Source organism: Calypte anna, chromosome 2, assembly GCF_003957555.1.
Source record: "Calypte anna isolate BGI_N300 chromosome 2, bCalAnn1_v1.p, whole genome shotgun sequence".
In the NCBI taxonomy this organism is placed as follows: domain Eukaryota; kingdom Metazoa; phylum Chordata; class Aves; order Apodiformes; family Trochilidae; genus Calypte; species Calypte anna.
Genome location: NC_044245.1, coordinates 66,411,882 through 66,431,684, shown reverse-complemented (window position 1 = coordinate 66,431,684; position 19,803 = coordinate 66,411,882).

The following is a 19,803-nucleotide window of genomic DNA, read 5'->3' as shown; positions in this document are numbered from 1 at the left end:
CCAGAAACTTCAAGAATTTTCTCAGCTACTGGGACTGCACAAGAGCAATACAGTCACCAAGTGACCCCCCCCCACCAGACACGAACCACAAAGCCTGAAAGAATCAAAGAGGAGCAATCGATTTCAGACAGGAGACTAATTGCCAAGGATTCAAGCATCTCTAGATAGGGAAGAAGAGGGGAACCCTAAACAAAGAGACCAGACAGAGAGGGGGGTCTCCAAAGGGTCCAGCCTGAGGCTCAAGGGAATTTCTGCCAGTGGGCTATTTTGTTAAGGGTCACAGAGCTGCTCAGTCTACCAGGCATGAGCCTACAAGATGGTAAAGCATTCCCTGTTGGCCCTGTGATGATGCCTGTACTATCTAGTTATACAACAAGCCTTAGGTTGTTTTCCTAAAGCAGACAGCAGCTGGCAAAGCTAAAATAAGCTGCTGTTGTCTCACACACTGCACTGGAGCAACCTCACACATACTTTCCTTCTCCCACTCAAGCTGCACAGAGGATACTGATGCCATCAGTGCAAGAGCAGGGCACTCCCAGATGGAGCAGGGAATGACTTAAAAGAGGTTCAAACTCCAAGAGCTTTGATCAGGAGAGTGGCTCCACCAGAGCCAAAATAAATGTTTGCTAATAGTTCTGTGCCCTCTGTTTGCTTGCATGTCTCCCATTTTATTAGCTTTCCTGTGGTAAGTTTTACAGCTGGGGTTAGCAGAGTGATAAAATGCACAGATTATTCTTTGCTATTGCTGATTTGCTTCCCCCCAGTTTAATGCAGGCTTACCTTGAAAAACCAAATACTTTGATCCAGGATGCTCTCCTGCCCATTGCAAAACTTCACCTCCTTCTACCACCTGACAATCATCAGCCTGGAAAACAACAGGCTGCTCCAGGGCAGGAGGAGTTCAAGTCATAATCAGGTTTCCCTACTGAATGTTTGAGATGCTCTTTACCAGAGCACCCAAATGAAAGATCCTCCTCAACCTTTGTGCCACTCTGCCAACAGTGATTTACCTGCTCCTCCCTACCTGCTTCCCAGCAGGCATGAGCTCCCACAGGACCCTTTGGGTGCTGAAACACAACTGTAGGATAAGGACACCATCAAATCATAGGATGCAAATAATTTTATTTCTCACCCCATCATCACTGAAGAAGAAACTTAAGTGCCTCTACAATAGGTTTTAATTCAGCTCAAAACAATGTCATAGATTTCATCTGTTCTTTCTACTTGATTTATTCAAGTTATGCCCCAGCTGTTTCCCATTCTGAAAGCCAAGAGAGCAGCCAACAGAAAGAAGGGGATTTGCTTTACCTTTATTTTTTCAAGTTGAGACTGCTTAGATAAGTGCAGTTCCCAATCTGCATAACTTGGTAGAACGAAGATGTCTTCAGCTTAGATAAAAATCAAAGCTGAACCGATTTGTTAATCATGGCACAGAAAAACTTGCAGAATCCATTAGTGGCTTCCTAGTCCCAACTCAGAGTTCTTATTGTTTTGCAGCAGGCAGTCCCTACTGTTGAATTTTATGAAAGGCAAACAGTTTTGCCCCAGAGTTAGTATTTATTATACATAGTTTGGTTTGCTTCCTAAGAAGCAGGAAAGTAGCAAACTCAAGGTCTCCCTGGATGTTAGGGAGCTGTAGATCCAGATCAGGAATACACCATACTTTTCCATCCCCAGTTCTTTCATCAGCATACTCACAGGTAAACACACAAGAGACATGCAATCAAATATACATCAGTTCCTTGCAGATGATGAGCACAAATAAACAAACAGGCCTAGAGCCACTATTACAATGAGCTTTGCTACTGTAATTGCAGAAGGTGGCAAGCAAACAACACCACAAGATTTTTTTTACCTCCAAGCCACTGCTCCTTGCTCACACAGATCTTGGAGTTGTTTCTGCCATGACAGATTGCTCTCACTCTGGCATTTACTGGCCAGCAAAATAGAGCAATGTGGACCTAAATCCCAAGTACATCTGAGGTAAGAAACTTAATCTCAGTTTTACTCATGGTTATCTCAGTATTAAACCACACCAGTGTATCCTGAAGCAAAAAGAAAATCCCAGTCCTCCTGTGACAGTTCAGGGAAAATTTTTCTACATTGGTTTGGAAACCACAATCTCTGTGCAGACCTTCACACAAGTGATACTGCCACCAGGACTGAAAGGCATTTTCCTCGCAAATTTTCTGTTTTGTTTTTTTTACCTCTCACTTGGGATAAAACCTCAAACACAGGTGAGACAGAGGTAACAAATAGTGAGGTTTGAAGATCCCCTGTTCAATTTCAGAGTAAGCAACCAGACTAGCCAAAGCAGAAAAGGATGGTGGCTAAAAGACTGATAAAACAGGCAACCTTCCAGACATGGACTGGAGTCACACAGCAGAAAGGGACAGTAGGAAGAAGACTCACTCATGAACGCTTTGGAAAAAAATCCAAAACTTCTAAATTGTACCTTGATGATATGGGGGACTTCAGCAGGAAAACTGGCTGAAGGAAAACCCTAGATTTGCACTGTACCTTTATTTACTTATTTTAGTCTCAGCCATTTGTCTAGCTCTTTTCACTCTTCAAATCCGTTAGCCCAGCTGAAGAGTCAATGTTCCAGGATGCAGCATTCCTCATATCAAAGTGTCATGGAGGTTTCTGTGGGCTGAAGTGCCATTCAGGAGGCACTACCATACTACCAGGTTTTTCCATCACAGCCATTTCAAGACTTTCCTGCCACTCCTGCTCCCTTGGTAGTAACTACACCCACAGGAAACACCACAGAATGAGATGAAAGTGAGGAGGATGGGGAAAACCATGAAGTACAGATATAAAACTGAAGAACTTGCCAAAATGGTACAGAGGGAAGATTAGAAAGCCGGTCTGCTGTACTGCATAAGTGAGTATATTTTTTTGTACTACAGAGAGAAAAAAAAAAAAAAAAGAAACAACCCACACTGTTACTGGAACAACTGCAAAGATAAATTATTTAATTAGAAGGGAAAGTACTGCCTGTAAGGTCCTAAGCATCTTTATGTGCTTGTGAGAATACCACTGAAGCAGCAGATGTGCCTCAGGAAGTAAACCCTGCTGCTGAAGGCCTGCCCCAACCACTCCTGGGGTCATCACAAAAAGCATGCAGGGCAGAGCAAAGCACCAAGGCCACTGGGGATGTCTGTGGTCACACCCTTGCCAACACATCTATGGGCTCCTGTCCTGTACCTCACACTGTGTTCCCCTGCTCTGCTGCAGGTCTGTTCATGAGACAGTCAGCAGAAAGCTGCTCACCTCTGCCCGGTGCTTTTCTGCTGTTTTAAATTCTTGACCTGACGCTTTAGGGGTCAAAAGAGAACTGCAGCCAGGAGCAGGGAAAAAAGGCTGGAGGTTAAAAGCTGCCTAAGCTGCTGTGGGAATGCCATCCACAGGCAGGGTGGTCCTGGATCCTGCTCAGCTTCCTGGAAGCTCACTTGCAGCAGTAAAAATAAAGCCCCCAAACCCAACCAAGGTTTCTGGCAATGCTGAGACCTTATTCTGCTGGCCTCCCTAGGGACAGCTTTCTCCACAGTACCCAAGCTCCAGTTCCTCAGTCCCAAGCAAATCTTCACTCTCCAGCTGACATCCCATCTTGAGGAGCCACTCAGCATCATCCTGGCTGAGGAAGCATTTGCAGCAGCACCCAGTGGAGTCTCAGCAGAGCTGCCTTGTGGGGCAGTACCCACCCTGTGCCAGTGGGTGTTAGAGAGATTGGGGGCCTCAGAGGATGGGGCAGTGGATTTTCCCTCACACCAGGAAATCCCGGCCTATTCCTAAGGAGGAAACTTTACACCAGTGCTATACAAAGGGGCTTTTCATTTCAAAATACCGAACTGTGCTTTTAATCAACATTTTAGGAAATTTAAATATTTGCATTTGGATCGTTTATCTGACCTTACCAAAGAGGATCACAGGGAGGGCAGGACAGAATCAAAACGTTTTCTTTTCTGAGCCCCCGCCCCACAGCTCCTGGGAGAGGTGGCAAGATCAGGACTTCTTCTCATCCCATGTAGTTGAAAAAACACTGGAGACTTGTGGGTTTCACATGAAGTGGAAAAATCCTGCCTGGGCCAGCCTGCACACACCAAAGGCCGTTCCTGGCTGCTGCGGCCACAAGGTATAAACCGCAGCCGATTTTCCCCTTTGCAGCCCCGCACCGCGGACATAAATCTGTGCGACGGACCCCACGGCTGCTGCTGGGGACTGTGTGGGACACGCCAGTGAAAAGCTGGGAGGGACATCCCTGCCTCGCACGGCCAGCCAGGAGGTGGCACTGTTAAGCTACAGAGCCTCGCCACCAGGCTATTCTTTTCCACTCGTACGTCCCCCCCTAAGCCCCCCAGTAATCTTTTTTTTTCTGCCTTGAGGATGGATGAGAAAGAAAGGGAAAAAGGGGGAGGAAAAGGAAGGGAAACGGGAGGGGAAAAAAAAAAGCTATATGAGTGTGCGATGGTCTCTCTCTTTCATCAGAGTTTCAAAGTGCCTGCTAGGTAAGGTAGCTCAGATGGAGATGTTTACTAGGTGCAAGGCAATGTTATAAATTCTCTCCCTCCAGCCACTGCCTGAAGTGTTCTGCTTTAACCCTCCAGCACCTGGACCCAACCCATTCAAAGTTCCTTTTCAATTTTCCTTTAGAAAGCCTACACCCTTAGTGCACAGCAATGCAGAGCAGCTACCCAGCTCTGACCCAGCAGGCAAACAACAAAAGCACTTTATCAGAAGGGACACCTTATCACCTCAACTCCCGCTCCCTGAGCAAACAGCAGCAGTGGCTGGGGACAGCAGCACTCCTCTGCCCAATGCCTGCCTGCCAGACTTTGAAAAGGCATGGGCCTACTCCCCTTTAGCCCTTTGCAGCAAGATTTGCTGAGCTGAGGGGATATATTCTTCTCTGCTGGGGCTCAAGAGGTCCCTAATCCCCAGGGAGAAGGCTGCGATGCTGCAAGGATTGCCAGAATTCATCTGTCAGCACTTTCATGTCCCAGCAAGGCCCCGGGGAAGCGTGGCTTGTTCACTGAAGGAAAGTGACTGAAGAAGCTGCTGCAGTTCACAACACTCTCTGTCAGCATGGAATAAAGTTCAAAGTGGGAAAAACATTCCTGAAACATCCTGAGGTTACCTCCACTCACACTTCCATAACACAGACACCAACTTTCCTCACAGACACCCCCTCACCTCCCATTTGCAACACCCACCCCATCATTCGGGAACTACTGGTGTCCCCACAGCTATTTTGTTGTTTGTTTGCAGCAGAAAGATGACAATTAGAATGTCACTGAGAATGTACCTGCTGGGTTTTCACTTCACAAACTTGTTTAGCAGCAGTGGAAATCATAGGTGGGAAGAAACCAGCCAGCCATGACCTGCTAGCTCTCCCCAAGCTGAATCTGGCCATGGTTGGAGGGAAACAAGAGTCAGCAGCTCAGTATGGGAACTGCTCACCTACATCAATTCTGCTTTCAGGACTTCAGCAAGTTCACAAATGAGTGCTTCTCCCTTGAGCAAGGAGGTCTGCAACTGCTCAGCCTGCCTTTCTTACAAGTAACAGCCCAAATGAGTCATAGCAATGATTGCAGTGTGTGTGTGTCTTTTTTTAGTGATTTAGAAGTTCCCATGGCCACTTTTTTCCTCCTCAAAACTTCATCCTTCTCTATTACAATTGCAGAAACTACCAGCAAGTGAGGTTTTGCAAGCTACACGTTCTGGGGCAGCAGTGGTCAATTTTTCCACCTAAACACAGGCCACAAGTTCTCCTCACCATGAGACTACTACACACCTGGATATCCCTACAATGCTACAGGCTTGGGGAAGAGTAGCTGGGAAGTGGAAGACAGCCTGGGGGTTGTTGGTTGACACCCAGATGAATGAGCCAGCAGTGTGTCCAGGTGGCCAAGAAGGCCAGCACCATCCTGGCCTGCATCAGAAATACAGAAATAGCAAGGCCAGCAGACTAGGGGAGTGATAGAGTGATGGTGCCCCTGTATTCAGCACTGGTAAGGCTGCACCTTGATTACTTTGTTCAGTTCTGGGTCCCTCAACACAAGAAGGAATTCCTGAAGTGTGTCCAGAAAAAAGCAACCAAGCTTGTGAACAGGCTAGAGAACAAGTCCCATGTAGAGAGGCTGAGGGAATTGGGATTGTTTAGTTTGGAGGAGGCAGAGAGGAGACTCATCACTCTCTACATCTACCTGAAAGGAGGTTGTAGTGAGGTGGGTGTTGGCCTCTTCTCCCAAGAGTAAATAACAATAGGGCTAGAGGAAACAGCCTGAAGCCACAGAGGGGAGGTTTAGGCTAGATATTAGGAAGAATTTCTTTAGTGAGGGAGTTGTCAGGCACTGTAATAAGATGCACAGGAAGGCAGTGGAGTCACCGTCCCTGGAGGTATTTAAAAACCATGTAGATGAGGCACTTCAGGACATAATGTGGTGGGTATGATGGGTTTTTGTGGGTTAATGGTTGTAGTCTGTGATCTTAGAGTTTTTTTACAACTGTGACAATTCTGTGATCTCTGGACATTTCACACACAAGAGGAAGAGCTAACCTCTGTACATGCACTCAGCTCAATGCCCCTCTGAAAAGCTGCCTTTGCTCCAGGCATTCATACAACCCTGTACCCACCCTGCTTCTTACCAAGACCATCAAGACAGTCCTCAGCTGGTGGTACCAGAGCAAACTATCTTTCAAGAGCTTCTAATGAAGCTACCCACAAGCACCAGTTTTCTGGAAACCAACCAGTTACTAGCTTCCCAGAGGACCTAGCAACCCCTCCTCTCCTGCGAAGAGAGTTGACACCTGGTCTCCCAGTACAGGAAAAAACATCATGAAACACAGATGAAGCAGCAGTGCCTCAGCTGCTACCTTTGCTATGACCAGCAGGGTAGGAGAGTCCTCCAAAAAAAAAGTTAAGAGGTGACAAGGACTAGGCTAGAAGTCTTATGAATTGTTCTAAAGGGCCCTTACTTGTTGAAGCACATCTAGTGTTATATACCAACACAGTGTAAGTGCCATAAGCATAGATAGATTCCAGTTAAGTAATCATCTCATCTTGATTTTTATCAAAGCCACTTTTCTCAGACTTTACGATGCGAGGCGATATGTATCACTGAAGTGTTAATGACTTAAATACCTTCTGTGTCCATACTACAAGATTATTTCAGCCTATGTTGACAAGGCAGGACTCTCTACTCACAACATCAACCCCAGCACAGTGCTACTGTTATCCCTTCTGACCTCAGCAGCTAGACAAAAACGTAGGGAGTGGTGAGTTTCCATTACAGGCAGATTTGGTTGTCCATTAAGGTGTTCTCTCCACCCTTTACAAAGAACGCACAAATTGCTTTTTTCTCCTCCCAACCCCATGAACACAGGAAAGATCAAATAATGCACAGCAAGTCATTTCCTCATATTTTTATGTCCCCTATTGAAAGTCACACACTTTGTGACTAAAGCCTCTTCAAACCTTGTCAGTGGCTCTGGCTGTACCTGCTGCAGGACTACAGGACACCATGCATTGTGGGCCACCAACCTTTCTTCTGCCAGAGATTAATGCCCTGCAGAGCCAAGCAAGGCACCTAACGTAACTCTTCCCAATCCATCTCCAGTAACAGGCTGGTGCGGTAGCAAACTCGTCAATACCAAGCATTAATACAGCTGCCCATCCCCTGCAGCAGATCCACAGCCAGTTCACTAACAGCTGCAGCTGCCAATACAGTGCTCAGCAGATTTTTTCCTAAGAATCACCCTCAGATTTCTGTCTCTTGCCTCCTCACATCCCCCATCTGCAGCTGTGTTTCTCCCTCAAGCCAGTGCAGCCATCCTTGCCATCTCACAGCAAGATGATTCTAAAGTAAATAAATCACTATTGGGAGGGTGAGGTGGTTCTGGGTTTGTTTGAGCCCCCCAAATACCTTGATTCAGCCAGGTGGGGGTTGGTCTCTTTTCCCAGGCAACTCTCAGCAAGACAAGAGGGCACGGTCTTAAGTTGTGCCAGGGGAGGTTTAGGTTGGATATTAGAAACAATTTCTTTACCGAGAGGCTGATCAGACATTGGAATGGGCTGCCCAGGGAAGTAGTGGATTCTCCATCCCTGGAGATATTTAAAAAGAGACTGGATGTGGCACTCAGTGCCATGGTCTGGGAACCGCAGTGGTAGTGGATCAAGGGTTGGACTTGATGATCTCTGAGGTCCCGTCCAACCCAGCCAATTCTGTAATTCTATGCTTCAGAGTTAAGGAGGAGGAACAGAGGAAAGGGGAGAGCTGTCTGGTGTGTGCAGCAACAAGTAAGCATTAGGACAGCCACCTTCTGTCACTGAAAGGGCACCAGCATTTTTCCCAGCTCTTCTCAAGCCCTTCACGCTCACTAAGCCAATAGGCAGCTGAAGCTGCTGCCACCTGTCATGGTTGTGCATTTGGGACAGGGGCTCCAGTATTTTCACCTTTCAGGTTCCCTTAGGGACCTACTCTGTTTCCTACTCCTACCATAAATGGGAGGGCAGATTCTCCCTCCACAACTAGTGTCAGCAAGCTTTACTCTATTTGTAATTTCACCTCAGTCTATTAGTGTCTGTGGCAGCCCTTGCTGAAATCAATAGGAAAAAGCCCATCTCACTGATTAAGGTGGGAATTAAATTCCTTCTCTTCCCAAGCAACCTTGAAGTATTGCCTTCTGCTCTTCAACACTGCTGCATTCTGCAAGCTGGGACTGAAATGACCCCTTCTACTTCCTGCTCACTTTTACAAACATGAAAATGGGGGAGGATGAGTCTAACCTGAAGACTCTACTCCCACCCGTGTTGCCCTAAGTTTAAGGTGATGTCTTCAAGAGGTTTAATTCTGTCTTCTTTGTTGTTGAGATCTTAGGGATGCTTGTAAAAATATTATTGTGTTTCTGCTCTTTCAGGGGAGTTTCTTGGAGCTTGAAAAACACAACTTTTCCTATGAAAGGTGGAAATTATCTGTGCTGCCTTTCAGGTCAGGGATAGGATTTCCACACATTGTCTGGATTTAGGAATAAACCTATACATGGCCTTCTCCAGCAGAGACAGAGGGTTTTCAGGCTGTATACTGAATGCTTTCATTATTTTGGGGGGAGAAAAAAAGAAAAAAGGAGTACTGATGCTTAGAAAAGCATCTCTCCTAAATACTTGTGTACCAAAAGCACTTGATACATTAGTTTCCTCATTGCCAGGATGCCTTTCTGGCTGGTCTAAACATCTGTGTTTAAGATTTAATAATAAAAAAGACTTGCTTAGTTCATGTCAAGAAAAAAGGGAACAGCCTCTTTTTTCCTGCAATTATCACAGAATTGTCATGGTTGGAAAATACTTCTAAGATCATCACATGCAACCATCAACACCCCCCACCCCAAAAAAGTGTGTATACATATGCCCACTAGAGCATGGTATGAAAACTTAAAAAATTTTAATCATATTTATTCTCACACTGCACTAACAACTGATGCAGAAGACCCTGAACTATTTTGTCAATTGACTTCAGCTCAGTAAATGAATAACCAAGCTAGCTACACTGTGAAGACCCTGTTAGATCCTCAGATTATTGCCGTTTTAATAAGTGTCAGTGTTGTTAATAAAAACACCTTAAAAGTAATAGTACCGTGAGTAATGTTTGATACCCCAGAGCTTGGACTTGATGATAGAGCCCTATTTTGTTTCTAGGAAAGCTGAGGCCAATAGCACAGCTGGCAATCTCTAACACTTCCAGATTCCCAGCCCAGCATCCCCACTAGAACCTAGCTGTCCCTTTCCTATTTCTAACACCTGTGGATCCTAGATCACAACCCCAAGCAGTGCTACAGGCTGGGGAGAGAGTGGTTGGAGAGCAGGCAGAGTGACCTTGGAGTTTGGATTGACAGGAAGCTGAACATGAGCCAACAGTGTGCCCAAGTGGCCAAGAAGACCAATGGCATCCTGGCCTGTATCAGGAACAGTGTGGCCAGCAGGTCCAAGGAAGTGATTCTGCCCCTGTACTCAGCCCTGGTGAGGCCACACCTTGAGTACTGTGTCCAGTTCTGGGCCCCTCAGTTCAGCAAGGAGATTGAGGTCCAAAGCAGGTCCAAAGCAGGGCAACTAGGCTGGTGAAGGGATCCAGCACAAGTCCTGCTAGGAGAGGCTGAGGGAGCTGGGGCTGTTCAGCCTGGAGAAGAGGAGGCTCAGGGGAGACCTCATCACTCTCTACAACTCCCTGAAAGGAGGGTGTAGCCAGGTGGGGGTTGGTCTCTTTTCCCAGGCAACTCTCAGCAAGACAAGAGGACACGGTCTCAAGTTGTGCCAGGGGAGGCTTAGGTTGGATATTAGAAAGAATTTCTTTACCAAGAGGGTGATCAGACATTGGAATGAGCTGCCCAGGGAAGTAGTGGATTCTCCATCCCTGGAGATATTTAAGAAGAGACTGGATGTGGCACTCAGTGCCATGGTCTGGGAACCGCAGCGGTAGCGGATCAAGGGTTGGACTTGATGATCTCTGAGGTCCCTTCCAACCAAGCCGATTCTATGATCAAGAAGTTGCCCCAAGAGTAAGAAGCCAGCCTGTGACTCAGCTACCCCCAGCCTAATTTCATCCATCTCCCTCCTCCAGCAGGGAAGGAGCAGGGCCGTGCCAGCTCCCCACCCACACACGACCCGGTGCGGTAGCTGCATAAGCTCGCAGGGTGCTTGTGGCTGAGGTGAGCCACGGGCACGGCATCAGGGGTCTGTGCCAGGAAACACCGATGTCTTTCCCAATCGCTGCCGCAGCAGACAGCACCAGGTGTGCTGCTCAGCTAGCCCGGGTGCGGCTCTTTATCCATTACACTCAGTCCCCGAGATGCTTTGCCTTGAGTCAGCCGCTGGCAGGGCTCCCAGGGAGACAATCTGCTCTGCATCTTCCAGCACCGGGCAGCCCTGGCAGGAGGGAGCAGATGGGCAGACAGCGGTACACCTACCTCTGTTCTGGGACAGCACTACACCTCCTTTTGGCTAATGGATGCTGCTACAGGAGGGAATCGGCAGCGTTTAGAAGCAGCTGAACCGAAACGGGGTTTCAGCTGTTTGGCTGAACACGCATAAGCCCATATGAATGCACTTATGTGAGCTGACAACTAGTTTTTATCTGGTTAGTGATCATCAATTAATTACAGACCAGCATGCCCACACCATGGTTCCTCTGTGATTTAGCCAAGTCGATTTTCCAAAACAATTTTAACCAACCCAGTCACAACTGAACACATAAAAATGTATTTCATGATCTGGGACAGCAGGGTACAGTCAGGACTCATCTCAGGCACACAATGGACCTAAATGCAGCCCTCCCAAACTCATTACAGAAACTTGCTGGGACTGCTCACAGTACCCAAAGCCCTCTCACAGGCACTGCTGGGCTGCCCAGCGATGCTGGGGGAAAGGGGTACAGGCCTGGGTCACACTCACTTCAGACCAGAAGGCAGAACATTAAGCCCAGGCTGCTAAGGAAGGTTTGTGCTCAGACCCCATCCTCCAAAGGGAAGGTAACAAACAGCTGAGGAGCAGTAGCATCTTAAACAGCTGCAGCTGTTTCCCCAGAGATCGTGATTCAGAGCCGCAGTGTTCACGAGCTGAAGCTCAGAACATAGCAACAATTCTTGCAAAATATTTTGCTTCTTGTCTTTTTTTTTTTTTTTCTTTTCCCTTCTCCCCCACACAGCTTTTTAACCTCTTGGTGCCTATACCGAGTTCATCCCTAAAATAGGTTTCAGGGTGGAACATACTTGCCACTTGATCCATGGATTGCTAAATTTAGCCAAACACAGACTGCCTGTATAAGATGGTTCCCTTGAAATGTCAGTAGCCACACGTAAAGTTGCCAATGTCATCCAGGAAGTGGGACACCACAGCAGTTATATTTTTTACTTTAAATAATAATAAAAAGAAACTTTCATACTCTGTGGAGAAGCAACCATAAATTTGATTCCAAAAAAACAGAGAGATGAAAGGAAGGACAGACTTCAGCAAAGCAGCACTTGAGCCAGAAGAGAGCCTTTATATTTAACATATGTAGAAGAGATTAACTCTTTGAATTTGACTAGTGACTGAAAGCTGGAAGAGAGAAAAACATTTTCAAAGTAGCTTTTCTTGTCACAGAGTTAAAGTAGAAAATAGACTGGTAGTCTAGAAGAAGGGAAAATGTGCAGGAAAAAGAAGAATATAGGAACATAACATACAATTCCACTTTCTTAAGTTACCAAGTGTTTCATGTCAATGTCTAAGTTGGTAAATTTGACTTCTGAAGAGGTATCAAATACCCAACTGCTCCTCCATTCAATAAGGCTCTGTGATCCATAGAAATAGCCTTTCCTGCATCCTCAGAGGGGTGACACTATTGGCTGCTAAAGAACCTTTATTTTGCAACCAACAGACAGCAGTTTTGGCCTGTGTTCCTTGCAGCATCACAGAGAGCCAAGTTCCAATACTGAGCATGAGTCTAGATATAAGCATTCCCAAAGCAACTTTTCTATTTTATTTTTTTATTAAAAAAAAAATAAGGAAACAAAAAAGCCTCTTAAAATCATCCATGAACTTAAACCCATATTCAGAGAATTAAAAATAGACAGCACATTTTTTAAAAATTCCCTAACAACAGTACCTTCTGAGTCAGAGAAGCTCTTGTAGATAGACAGAACATCAGACCAGCTTGTCTCTCCATAAAGGAGAAGAAATGAACCTGCACCAGGAGCAATGTTTCCAGCCACCTTCATTCTTCCTAAACAGGAAACTAAGACCTGCTAGAGAGGACAAATCTAAACTGCTTCCTGGAGGGCCAAATATAAAGGTGATGAAAATGGAGGGTTGCACCAGCTGCAGCTTCATCACTTGACTAAAAGCAGGTGAACAACTTGGGACAGCCCTAAAGGCAAGGCAGTGCTGAAACAACCCCATTAACTCCACTTTGCAAACTCCCCTCTGCATCCACAGGCAAACCTCCTGCCCAGGCTCTTGGACCTTATATCTTGGAAATTATCCCAGCTGTAAGTAAGCTCTCCTCTTATCAGCATGGAAGACTGGTCACCTGCTTTATTTTCAGGCACATTATGACCTGTGTGCTGGGAGCTCAGCTAAGCTAAGGGGAGGAGGCATCTAAGCAGGTGTTATTAAGGGCTTGTTAGCTTGCAAAATTATCATGGTTCCCACCTAAAACCTACAGCCAAAGCTGAGCAGAAGCAGAGCCAGGCTGGCCAAGGGTATCTTTGTGTCTGACCAATAATGCATTGAGTAAAATGTGATATTGTACCCTCCTAGTAAGTACAGACCCCATCCTTAATAATGTCTCTGTGGAACGACCTGTTGCATCTCAAATTTAGCTAACTCCCTGGGCAACACAGAGCTATTTTCAAGGTTAAGATGCATGAACTTTTCCTCCCAGAGACTGAGGCAAAGGAATGAAAGATTAACTGTGAAAAATGTGTGCACATGGAGAAAGAGAGCTGTTATTCAGTATCATGCAACGTCTTCCCATTTGAAGAGCTGCCTGACTCCTCAGATAGATAAGCTTTTGGCTGTGATGGGATGGCTGTGGGATGGGATAATACAGGGGTTTGGACAGCAGTGGGACAAGAAAGTGTCTGCTCTGTGACCAGTGGTACAGATGCTGCTGTGTTTTGTCATCAGTATTTTGCAGACCTCTCCATAAACTAAACTGACCTACTTGCCCAAAGTCATGGGTATTATCTTCATATCCAATATAAATTAGCAAGATGTGGGCATCACTGATACTGGGACGGTGTAACTTGCATAATTTCTGGCATTCAGTGATCTGCAAAATAATTCTAACTACATCCAGAGAATGATTACACCAGGAAAAAGGGAAAGATGGATGGTTAAAACAGGTGGGTGGAGCCACCAGCTTCTAAATCATGCTGATTCATCTTCCCCATATTTTACATTTTAAACTAAAGCTCTTTTCCTCCCCCTGATAGATATCCCTAGGGTCATCTGGGCATCCAGCAGTTATATAGTTTCACAGTCCCCAAGGCAGCAACATAAAAACATTCACTTTTTTTTTTTTTTCTCAGCTTGTTTAGAGCTTTTAGAGGCCTTATGACTGTGGCACAAATCAGAAAACTGAACAGAGTCCCTTAGAAATGTGCACCAGAGTAAGAGTTGCAAGTTCAAAGGGAAGCAGGGCCTCTATTTTTTATTAATTATTATTTAACTCAAATATCTAGCAATCAGTTGGATGAAAATCTCTCTTTGTTTAACACTAAACAGCTGCTGCTCCATTAATGCCTGTGTAAGCTACTATCTGGGTTCCCCAAGGAAGACCTCCAGCAAGAAAAATCTGAAAGAAATATTGGCTTTTAAAACTCTGGCTCTTCTTTCTTAAGGAGGTGAAATGGAGGTAGTAGGGGATTCTGAAATACTTACCTTTCTAGAGGTCTCAGAGGCTTTACACAGTTGCACACTTTTAAAATCAGGGCTCATGTCAGGGAGCATCCACTTTTCACAGTTAACTGCAGCAGCATGGATGAATAAACCCTGCAACCAACATGAAGAGGATAAGCCCAACAAGGAAACATAGAGCATAGTCTGAGCAGATACTCTCAGATTTGTAGACCTGCAAACTTCAAAGTCATAAGAAAGACCTAAAGCATCATCCTGGACCAGACCTCTCTCAGGTGCTAATGGTTTCAGACCCTGAGGCAGGGTCTCTGACTGCACAGCTTCTCCTGTTCATGAAGTACATCTCACTGTCTGTCAAGAAGAGAGAGAACTGCCCAAGCCATGGCAGCATTAGTCAGGTTACACTGCTGCCTTGGCCAACAGTGGGGTAAAGCAACCATCATTTAGTCCAGTGCAAATGTTATCCTCATTAAGCTTGTGCCAAGAGATTTGCAAGTTCAGCTAATCTGAATTGGCTGTGGGTATCCGAATGCAAAATAAGCACTTTCCCCTCTTTAATTATAGTCTTTATGTTTCATGATTTAGGTTGCTCCTGTCATTGTTTACAAGAGAGGATGGGCTTGCGTAACAGTGTGTAACACGATACAGCTGCAGACAGGGCTGCTCAACCAGAGAAAGCCCAAATAGAAAACAGCTTCTTCTGTTAACCAGCAGCTGAACAACAGCAGGGAAATCTCACCCATCCCTTTTCCACTGGTAGAGGCAAGGGGAGGCCTGCGGGCTGTCCCTTTGCCCTGTTTATATCCAGCTTATTACAGCCACCAGCATCTTGGCAAGATCTGACAAAATTCTCTCTGGTGGGTCCTGCCAAACTGTTTCTGTGCAGAACATTACATTTGATGGGAGTGTTGGCATGTTTATTTGCAGAAAATGGCAAAGTCACCCAGACAATTTCACTTTTCATTCACCAAATGTCAGACCTGGTAGGTCTCCCTCAGGCAAAAATCCAACCTGTGTCAGCAGGACTGTGGGGTTTGTCTTTTCTGTTTTCTTTTGCTTTGTTTTAAACTAATCTGTAGGATCCAATCCAACAACTCTTCAGCCATCATGTTTGGGTCTGGGATTAGACTGCCCTTGGTTGGATCCTCATTCTACTGATGCAAATACTGTGGAAAGAAGGGACACCATTGCACCCAAAAAGTATTACTGCTTGCTTCACATGCTTCTGGGGCCTACAGGAGGTTCTGAGATCAGAGCCTGGGACCAAATTTTCTTCCTGAGTTCTTCAATGTAGTTCCTCTGAAGTCATTGCTACCAGATAAGCTGCAGAGCATAGCACAACCTTATGTGGACACTTGGACTGAGTGACTTATTTTTAGCTCAAAGCTCTACCTTAAAAGATGCTTGTTCTAACAACCCAGGAAAGCCCTTGGTGGTACTGGTGAAATCTTCCCTACAGAAGACACTATGCCTGGGTAGTAAAATATTAAGCTATATTAATTAAAAATCATACAATCACTTGGAAGTATTGCAGACGTGTGGATTAGTTCAGGTTAGTCTGTACAGCACTTTGCATCCCAGTGTTCTAGCAGAAGAGGCTGCACAGATGTGGCCATTTTCAAAATTAGTGCAGCTTGTGGGGCAAAAACTACACTGCAACTTACTAGAAGTAGTAAGTTCTACCCAAATATAGACTGCTCTACCCAAAATAGAAATTTTTAATTGTGTGTGTTGACTGTTATTCAGGAATATGAGGTACAGGGTTTATCGAATGAAATGAACAGCTGCACATGCTCTTTGCTGTGCAGACACAGACTGGGGAATTTAGAAACTGATGAGTGCTATTAGATATAGAAAGACCACCTGAAAACCCCATGGGTGCAAGTTCACAGCCACAGAGATGTGACCTAGAAAGCCTTTCAACATGTGGCTCCTACTTTAGTGTGTTGCACTGACCTATAATGCCAGCTTGGAAAAAGCAACCCATCTAACAGAGCAGTTTTTTTGACCTGGTGCATGCCCAAACCTGATCCAAGCACATCCCAGAGCGCCTTGGCTACCAAATGTGGATTGCTATTAAACCAACTGCTGCCTACATTAGTCAGGAACATTGCTTAGTAAGTATGTTCAGACTTCTGGTTGTCTTGCACCCGTCTATTATCTGATCTTAAAGGCTACACGGCATTCCCCTGCCAGGGAAGGCATCACAGATGGCTCTGTGTCAGATTTGCAGCTCTCTGCAGATCAGGGTGGGCTGTAGCACATCATTTGCAGTTCAGGCAGCAAGAGAGGAGATGGAGAGCAACAACAAAAAAAAAGCATCTAAAATGGCCAGCTAAACACATGACTTCTATGCCAGTTCAATTTCCTTGGGACTTCCCCAGCATTTTTACCCCAACTGTTTGCAGCAATATTGAGATTCAAGATTTCTTTTTCTGGCCCAGACACCCTAATAGTTCTTCAGCCTGGCTGCAAAACTACATAAACAAGGATGAAATTCTGGCCCATGCAAATCATGGCAAAACTCCCACTGATTTGAGCGAAGCCAGGCTTTCACCCCCCACCTTCCAAAATGTGCAAACCCAGATTTAAAATACATTTTATAAATAGAGCACTAAAGCTGTTCTTTCCAGGGCTGAATAGAAGAGGGAGCATTAAAGACTGCAGCCTTGCTGGTTTTATTAAACTTTCACTGAGGCTGGCTAACTGTGATGAAACAACAGTGTGATCCTGTGCTCTCATCGAGATGGTTATCAAAATTAGCAAAAGAAGTGAAGTCAAAAGAGGGAGGAAGCTGAGAATGAAGCTAGGCTTCAGCCCCTGCAGCTTTCTTCCAAGAGCTCTCAAAGTGCTTGTTTGTCTGCCTAACTGCAATTCATCTTTTATTTTCCCCTGTTGCTTGTGGCCTCCAGTCCTCAGTAGGATGCTAGATTCCTTGGCAAAGAGATGCAGGCTGTGTCGGTACCATTCTTCATACTCCAGTTATCATTAACTCATCTGCAAAATTCCTTCCAGATATCTTACTGTTGCTCCAGTACAGCCATGTACCTCCAGACAGCCTTAAAGATTTTGTTTTGGGGGAGAACACCATGAGACACACCGAGCACCGGCCTTTTCAGGGAGCCTGTGCTGGTTCAGGAAATGCTCTTGAGGAAGCAGCACGCTGTACCTTGCCCACAGATAAGCAGCAGCAGCAGCAGCAGCAAGCCTTTCAGCAGGGAACTGCATGGTCCCTGCTTGGTAAGAAATGTAATCCCTCTAAGTCAACAGGGCAGGCAGGGCACCGATAGCTTTCTCGGAAGAGAGCAGACATTATTGCACTTCTGGTAGTGAACTAGTGGAGCTGACACTATGTGTTTCCGCTACCACAGTAAAGCATTTCACAAATAGAGCTGTCTGAACTCACTCCAAGTGTTTGGCAAGTCCAGAGCAGAGTCTCTCTGACCATGTCCTGCAGGTCTCCTGTGGTCTGCAGGAAGCTGATGGAGTTCAAGGGCCGTGCCGTTGTTTTGCTTCTTTGTCCACCCTCCAAACTGCATCTAAAGCTGTTAGGAAAGGAAAGCACTTCCCTAACAGCAACCAAAGCAGGATGGAATGTGGCAGAAACGAGGAGTAAAAAGAAGTGCAGGAAAACGGAAGAGGCACGTTATAACATGAGGAGTAATGAAGAGATCTCTCCACACTCTCTCTCCAGAGACTTGTCCCCTGCTACAAAATCGCTGGAAAAAGCTCTGAGCTAAGCATTTTTCTTTCACTGAATGCACAAAACCTGTGCTGTCCCAAGACTCGGATCGACAGACAGCCATTAGAGGGCAGCAGGTATCTAACACATGCATTGACGGGTCCCTTTCTGATAACAGGATGCCCCAATCAGCAGAACTCATCCATCAAGACAAAAGAGATATTTAATAATAATAATAAAAAAAATAAATTAATCTCTCCTTACAGAAGCACTGTTAGCCAAGCACCTACCCAGAGGCAGTATAGCCACATACCATCCTATGCCAGGAATAAAAAAGTGTTGTAATGTCTCATCCTGAATGAGCCATCCTCCATCCTGCCCAGCTATTATCCTGGAGATACAAGAAAGAATTATACTTTTGGCAAACATCCCAATTTAACAGATTAATGGAAGTCCGGAGAGAAACATTCATCCTATGGGCTGCCCTCAGCCTCAAGCAATAAAAATAGAAAAGGGGGGGAAACCCTGAAGCACATGACCTGGGATATTTATGACATTACTTGTTTTGCAAGCAACCCTGCATCTAGTTTCCATCCCTGCATGTCACCAGGTGGTCTGGCCTCACCGAAGAGGGGGTGTGCTCAGAGCACCGTCCCAGCAGAGCACCCCAAGAGCAAGCAGCAGCATCTTCCACAGGGGAGGAAAGGCAGGGCTCCTGCCCCAGCCCATGGTGCTTCAGCAGGAGGCAGAGTTTCACAAGCAGCTCCTCTCTCTCCACCCCACTGATCCAAAGGTGAAGCCTCTCAGTGAGCACATGGTGCAGGGTGGAAATAAAACCGGACTGGCAAGCCAGCAGCCACTTGACTCCCATCGCTGAGAGCAACTCACTGCTCCACTTGGCGTTGCCAACATTTTTAGGCAGCGAGATCTGAAACCCAAGTCAGAGGTTTGAAGCACAACACGATGCGAGTGATTTCAAGTGACAGACACACCCAGAGAGAGCTTCTCAGCCATGGGCTAACTCCAAGCAGCCGACCTCACTCCACGCCAGGAACAAAATGTCCGCGGCCTCCTGGGGACACCGCATGCGGCTGCTGCAGCAGCACCAGCCCCAGGGGTGCTGGCTCCTGGGACCTGGCCCCACAGGGCAGCTGCCTGCTTCCACACCCTGAGAGCCTCCCATTGAAAGCCATTACAAGGAAACCTCTCCCTCCCTGGCCAAGAAACAAAGTGAGCACCGGTGCACCCTGTCTCCATGGCACCTCTTCTTTCTCCAAGCAGATAAGCTGAGGGTACCCTCAGCACCCTGTCTCCATAGCACCTCTTCCTTCTCCAAGCAGATGAGCTGAGGGTACCATGACTGTTGTAAGCAAGGGGCTGGACAAAGCCCTGTGTATAGCTCAGCAGGGCCCTGCCTGCTCACCCCCAGCAATAAGGGCCAACATGGCCAGTGGGGCCCTGTCCCACAGCCCCTGCAGGCCCAGGGAGGGCAGCAGGCAACTCCCAGGGGATGGGGACAGGCCTGGGCTCGCCTGTGGGCCCATGGCCAGGCAGGGGAGGGCTGTGGGTGGCTGGAGAACATCCCTGCAGTGGCATCTCCGGGGGAAATGGGGTCCTGGGCCCTGAGCAAGCCCCTGAGGGCCAGGACAGGGACATCAGGGCTGCCAGTGCCCTAAGGGTACGTGTGGGGTGGCAGCTGCAGATCTGCTGGGCTCCCTCGGTTCAACAC